Source organism: Poecilia formosa, unplaced genomic scaffold (assembly GCF_000485575.1).
Source record: "Poecilia formosa unplaced genomic scaffold, Poecilia_formosa-5.1.2 Scaffold16, whole genome shotgun sequence".
Classification (NCBI taxonomy): Eukaryota; Metazoa; Chordata; class Actinopteri; order Cyprinodontiformes; family Poeciliidae; genus Poecilia; species Poecilia formosa.
Window position 1 is genome coordinate 3,079,308 of NW_006799955.1, and position 7,090 is coordinate 3,086,397.

Consider the following 7,090-nt stretch of genomic DNA (forward strand, 5'->3'; position numbering starts at 1 on the left):
GCTAACTTATTAATTAAACCGTCTTTTCCTCAGATAAAATAGTAAAGCAAACTGATTTACAGGAGGCATTCCTGTTGCACATCAGTCATGTTTCCATGTCTTTTCTTTGTGAACAAGGACAAGTGACTTATTTTCCTTACAAATGTTCAAGCTCACCCCTCACTGAAAGAAAGCAGGCCCATCCCATCTCCTGCACCGTGGTGACCCCGATCCTCTCAGGAGTCGCACCGCTCAGTACTGCTATGGGTTGCTATAGCTACCTTCTCCTGGCTACTTTGTAAGGTCTCCAGCTCTGGCGAGCTCTTCCCTCGGTGAACAGGCATAACTAATGTCCTGCAGGTTTGGCCTTGATGTAAATATTCTCAGCTGACAGCCCACTGTACAAATACTCAATTACGTCTGCTTAAAGGAAATGATTTGTTGTAACAGCGAGCACTCAAGTTGTGCAACATCAGTGTTGCCAGGGAAATGGAGGCTGATTGCACAGGCTGGAATTAGGTATTGATCAGAGGAGGGGGGCTCAGGCGCCAGTAAGGCACTGGGAGGGATCTGCTGCTAAGATTTACAGAGGATGGGGGCGGGTGGCCAAACCTGCACACTTCTCCCAGGCTCAAAGAGCTGAAAACCCCTCAGGAACCAATTTACACACAGCTACAGTGCAATATCTGAGGCAGTCAATAATGGAAATCTGATGCCCCCTCTGCCATCAATGTGACCGCGCCGCTCCCTCTCGTTAGAGCACCTTGAAAGTTCTAGGCCAATCCATAGACACAAAAGATTTCCAATTGTGTAGGGGCATTCTGACTTTGGTATTTTCTGTTTAATTACTGCTCCAAGGCTTCTTCAAAAAAAAAAAGAAAAACCTCTTTTCTTTTGTTGTTATCTTAAAATATCACCCTTAGTTAATTTAAGTATTGAATCATCAAATTCAATTGCATAATTTTTGTTCTTCTAAAAGCCAGCAGTGGCTGTTAGCTAGGATGGCTCACAAGTATCACATTTATGAATTAAAAAATATTCAGTGAGTGCACGCACCTCACATTGCTTTTTACACTGCTGTCGTAAAAAAATAATAGGAATTTTCTCATGTTTTTGATCCTTATGAACATAAAAGTTACATGCACGTATATTTTTGAAGGGGGAGACCTAGCGTGATGAACGTCTTACAACAAGTTGTGAACAGCAATTAGGCAGTGCCTTTCCCTCTTGCAATATGGATCAAAAATATTCACCAAACGTTCAGTGCTTTGCATTCACATCGATTGAACTTATAACTTACAACTTCATTGTATTATTTTAGGATTTTATATGATTAAATCCTATAAATCAGTGATATGAGATGGAACTGATAAGAATTCAACACAAAGTAATGCATATTTGTGAAGTGAAATGAAAATTATGCATGTTTTTTTTCTTTTTCTCATACAAATAAAATTTTGAAGAATGGTGTCTATTGGCCCCTCTAAATGAATTATAGAACCACCTTTTATTGCAATTATAGCTTCAAGTCTGTACCAACTATGCACAAGTATTATAGACACTTATTGCCCATTCTTCTCTGCAAGTTAGCTCAAGCTTTCTCAGATTGGATGGAGAGCAACTGCAGACCCCAATTTTCAAGTCTTGCCATAGATTTAAAATTGCAGTTAGATCTGGACTTTGACTAGGCCATTTAAACATTTGAATATGCTTAGCTCTAAACCATTCCATTTTTGTTCTGGCTGTATGGTCTGAGTTGTCGTGCTGCTAAAAGATGAATCTGCAAGAATTTTCAAACTCTAATAGGTTTTCGTCCAAAACTGACCTCCATTTATCTCGGAACCATGAAGTGCCCAGCTTCTCTGTTTCCCACTTACATTGGAAAATTAGCATATTTTACAAACAAAAGTGTATAATATGGAATAGTGAAGTTGATCTTTTGCTACCAACTGGTTTTGAAATTGTCCTTTCTTTTTCTCATCGCTATTTGATGTAAGATATGGTTGTCACAATGAATGCGACAGAATGAAAAGCAAATTTTGTTTTCTATTCTGTTTTGCTCAGTGAACAGTTGGACTAAGTGCAAAAGACGTATGTAAAAGATTCATGGAGACGTGTCAAATCCATTCCTGCTTGAACTACATTATGGAGTCATATAACAATGCACCATTGTTGCATAGGGGGAAAAAATCATATTTTTCTAACAAAGAAAAACATTCTTTTTTGTGTCCAAAGCAATGTAACACATCTGAGAAAAGTTAACTCTTCAAAGTTCACTGTAGCCAAAATCTGAAAGTAGACTTCCATGCAACTAAAGTTAGGGTCAGTTCATTCCACAGACCTGGAGCATGTCATCCACCTGTCAGGTAACAGGAATCACTTATAGAACACATTTACCATCATTTCAGAGATGCATATTAAATGAAAGCCTTGCAGGAAACTGAGAGGAGGAGTGGGCTTTAATAAAACCCAAGTATCACTGACAATGAATTCCTGATCTGCAATGTAATGGAAAATATTGCTGAATTCTCTGAAAGTGCTTGAGTGTAACCTGAAATACTGCTGTTGTTGAACTGCATCTGCTAGTCAGCAGCTAAATTCAGGAGTAAAGGGGCTGAGGTCCCTAAATCTACATATTAAAACAGAATATCATCACCAAACCAATGGAAGGTTTTTAAACCGTCATTTAACCCAGATAAGATTTTATTTAATCTTTCAGAAAACCTCAACCCCGTAGGACCTATAACGGTCCAGTTTTCTGTTAGATTGCATAACTCACAAGTCAGCAGTGATACATCTCCAACATGATATGAGATGGCACTGATAAGAATTCATACCTCATACTTTTGTGTACACTCTTTGAGAATCTAATCTGAGAGGCGCCACGAAACAAAACGTCTTTCGCGTATTTGCATTTGTGACCATCGTCATCTGAACGCTAAAGCATCGATTAATTTTCTCCCGTTTGCATTGCATTATTACACATTTGCTGGCGCTGTCGGTTTAATATGTTGTGCATCTTTGTTTTTTTTGTTTTGTTCTTTTTTTTGTCTCATCCCTTATTGTAGATTCAATGTCATCTCTTTGTTGTCTCAAAATGCAATCAATGAAGGTCTTCCCACCCCATCCACTGAAAGTCAAAGCCGACCTATCTGGGGCCACTCAGAGCTGTTCTGTCAAATCTGTGAATCAAGCCCATATTTCTTGGAGTCATGTTGTGCAAGTCCTCACTCCAGGTTGTGTGTGCTCTCGCACCTAATATACAAAGTATCTATTGAAATATGCATGAGAGCCATGATGCCTGCACTAAAAATACACTCAAGCAGGGAATACATTGACAGCTCTGTTATTGAGCTCTCCTTGAGCTTCTTCTGACACGGCAGCCACAGATCGCTCTCAAGGCTCATGTATTATCAAAAACATGCAACAACTCTCACGCATCGCCCTTCTGACACAGTTCCCCACTCATGCCGACAGTCACCCTTTTTTATCTCGATCACTCTGAAACCATAACACTCTCCAACTCAGCCTACTATAGTTATTAAATCAACAAAAACAGCTTAATTTAAATCAATAACTTGTTGATCCACCTTGAGAAATATGTACTGCAAAGAACTGATGGGTTAAAACAGCCCAATTTAGTTGGTTTTGTTAACTCAATCCTGGGTCTAATATGGACCGGACAAGCCTTACACGAGGGTTTGTTTTCAGGTTTGGCTCAGCACACTGGATAAGGTTTTCAACACAAAACATTAGTCAAAGTCACATCATTTGCAATGCAGTTAAATGTTTCAGATCGTCACTGACTGAGGGAGGAAAAGCTTACCTTATTGGAAAATAAAAGTTCTCCTGTGATTCACCAGGTCTTTTGTTCCTGTCTCACTGTGCAAACCCTGGCCTAATTTCAACCTTACATCAAGAAATCGCTTGAATAGAACATCTCTAGCAACATAAAGTAGACTGAAATACCTTATAAAGCATCACATCATGCCCCCCCAAAAAACAAAAGCACATTAGAAGAGAAAGTAACTGCCACCAATCATTCTACAATGGGTTTAACAATGTCATTTCCTGAGGCTTTGGGTCTCTAGCAAAAATGAAAACATGGAACAATGGGTAAACCTCTCAGGATTTACCAATCTACCAAAAGTACTTCAGGAGTATATCAACAACACATCCAGTAGATCACAAAACAACCCAGAACAACGTCTTGTATCAGTGTTAATGAGTCAGCAATAATAAAAAAAAGACACTGGGCATCCGAAACTTAAACTACTGGTGACCAAAAAGAAGAAACTTCTGAGACAATATTGTGTGGACCGACGAGCTTCTCGTAGATTCTGTCCATAAGCAAGTTTGCCCATGTTTTGTACTGCATTACAAAGCACGAGCAAACGTCCTTACGCCAAGTAGGTGATCAGAAATTTCCAACATGTCATATTATGTCACCTGCATAAATTAAGGTCAGATTGATTGATTGCACACATTAATTTGTTGACTTTCTTGGATATTTATGGCCAACGATGGTGCACAATTTAGTGGTTATAAGAAGAAGGGAGGACCATACTTACACAGGTTTAACTGCGTTTCAACCTCAAGTCAACATGTGTGCTCAAGTAAAGGGCAGTTTGACCAGCCATCTTTATGGTACTCCCCTGAATTCTTTGTTAATGTGTGTGAGACCTCATTTTTACTGCCGTAGATGTTTTAGAGGGCAGAGTTTTATGCCACATTAGCCGCTGTTCTACCATAAAGGGCATTAAGATGATAGACATGATCTGCATGAAAGGTCACCTTGTGTTCATATAAACTCGTATAAAAAAACAAAAAACGCAGGACTTTTGTTTTTCAAATCCTCTTGCGTTATTGGTTATGTTACAGGGGGGTTGTTTTCCATTCATCGTGATTAAAGTGCTGTTAACTTCACTGTTTAAGCGAAAAAAGTTTTTCTGCTTCAGAGTTTGGACTACATTGGAAAACGTCGGTACTAGCTGCACTTCTGTAATTGGTCAGAATTTAGAAAGGTGCTATGAAACAAATTCGTGTAACTTTAATAAGAGTCCATGGCTCCAGGTTGCAGCTCCCAAGGTGCTGCTCCGAGTTAGCCAACATTTATCACATAAACATCTAACACCACTCCTGCTAAAGCAGACAAATGCCTTGCTGCTCTGCAACCCCTTCCCCAGCCATCAGAATCAGGCCAACAAATCCAGCTTTAATAGTTATCTATGGACTCTCTCGCATGTAATGAACACCCACATTTATTTCTCTGCTTTCTCCCGATGAGGGTAAGTGGATCAATTAGTGAAGACTACAAGTTCAGCATCTTTACACATAGTATCAATTGTTAAGCAGAGCAACAGAAGGTCCCAGGATTATCTCAGATCTGTACCTCCCCTCACTCCCCAACCTTTCTCTGTTCTCCTCCAGATTTAAAGCCAGCCTCATTACAAATGATCCACTGATACACACAACCTTGGCACACACCTTAGCGCTAATGGCCCACAAATTGATTTTTAATTAGTATCACTTCTGGATGGGCGCCAATTCAGCTGGACTTTTATGAAAAACTGATCACTTTTTTAACTTTAAGCCATAAGAGGTGGAAATTAAATATTTCACGGTTTAACAAAGTTCAAAAGCATGAGACAAATATCCCTAAAGTTTAAAATCCTTTTGAATTGTTGAATTTGAAGCGTTTCTTAAGCCAAAAACCCATATATTAGTGCAAAGGTGATGCTAAAGACTTACCAAAGTTCTGTATAGAGAAGAGTGGCTGTGCAGTAGATGAAAAATGGGTCAGGTCAGATACTGTCTCAGGGTTGCTGAAAGTTTAGGGCCAGCTAAATGTCAGTTCGCATTAGCCACATTCTGTATCAGATGAGCTGAAAAGAGTGCACCCTTTGAGTTCAGCTGGCTCGCGTTCATTATTAAAGTGCGCCCAGCTTGCTCAAACTGGGCCAGTATTTATGATAGCAAAAAGAGAAATGAACAGCATCTGTAACATCTTATATCCAGATGAGCTCAGTGGGGAAAAGCTTTATGGACCCCATGACTTGTACTGCACTTAAATTTCAGAAAGAAATGATTTATATTGGGTTTTGAACAGATTTCCCAGTCCATCGACTTAGCCTTATCATAGGAATTTAAATCATCAAAATTATGAATGTACTCAGAGAAAATAAGTTAATCAGCCAAGAAGGAAGGGTGTAATTTGGAGGTAGTTTAAAGCATCCAACAGTCAGTCAAAAGACAGTGCATGCTCTGTAGATGCATAGACCACAATGTCAGAACATCAGAGTCCGACATGACGACCCTTCGGGTTTTGCATGACACCGGGATGTCTTAACAGACTTCTGGCACTAGGGATACAGAGATATGCCTGTGGCTCAGTGTATGAAGGTTCTTGATACCCAGGAAAATTGAAGTTGTATTGCAAACAAGCACTAAAAACATAATATCAAAATCTGTTATCTGGATATCGGATTCTTTACAACATACTGTCTTATCTTAAACCATACCTCAAAAGTTCTGCATAGAAGATGGACTGGTTAAATGAGGCCAAAACCTTTTGGCCTGCATGCAAAACATTATGTGTATCACCCTAAACACACCATCATATTGATGACAGCATCATTGAATGGGGATGTTTTTCCCCATGTGAGGATAGGGAAGCCAGTCAGAGTTGATGGGAAAATGGATACAGTTAAAGCTAACACCCTTAAATAATCAAATGGAATAGCTAAACATATATTTGTATATAATCCAGATGTTTTTATTTTTTTTACATACATAGAAAAATATGTAGAAGCATGTGACTGGATCCGACTCGTTTTGGCCCAGTCAAAGTCCAGACTTAAATACATTTTTAACTCTATGACAAGAATTAAAAGTCAATGTCTTCAGTTACAAAGAAAAGCTGAACAACTCGTCTCCAGAAATGTTCCCTTTCACCAGTTTGAGCTACGTTGGGTTGGTCTAACTCGTAAAATCATAAATATTATACTGACTTTTGAAACTGTAAAGTAATGTACTATAAATGATATATAATCAGAAACTCACTACAAAAACTAAAACAATAAAAACATAGATTCAACACCGGGTTAAACAC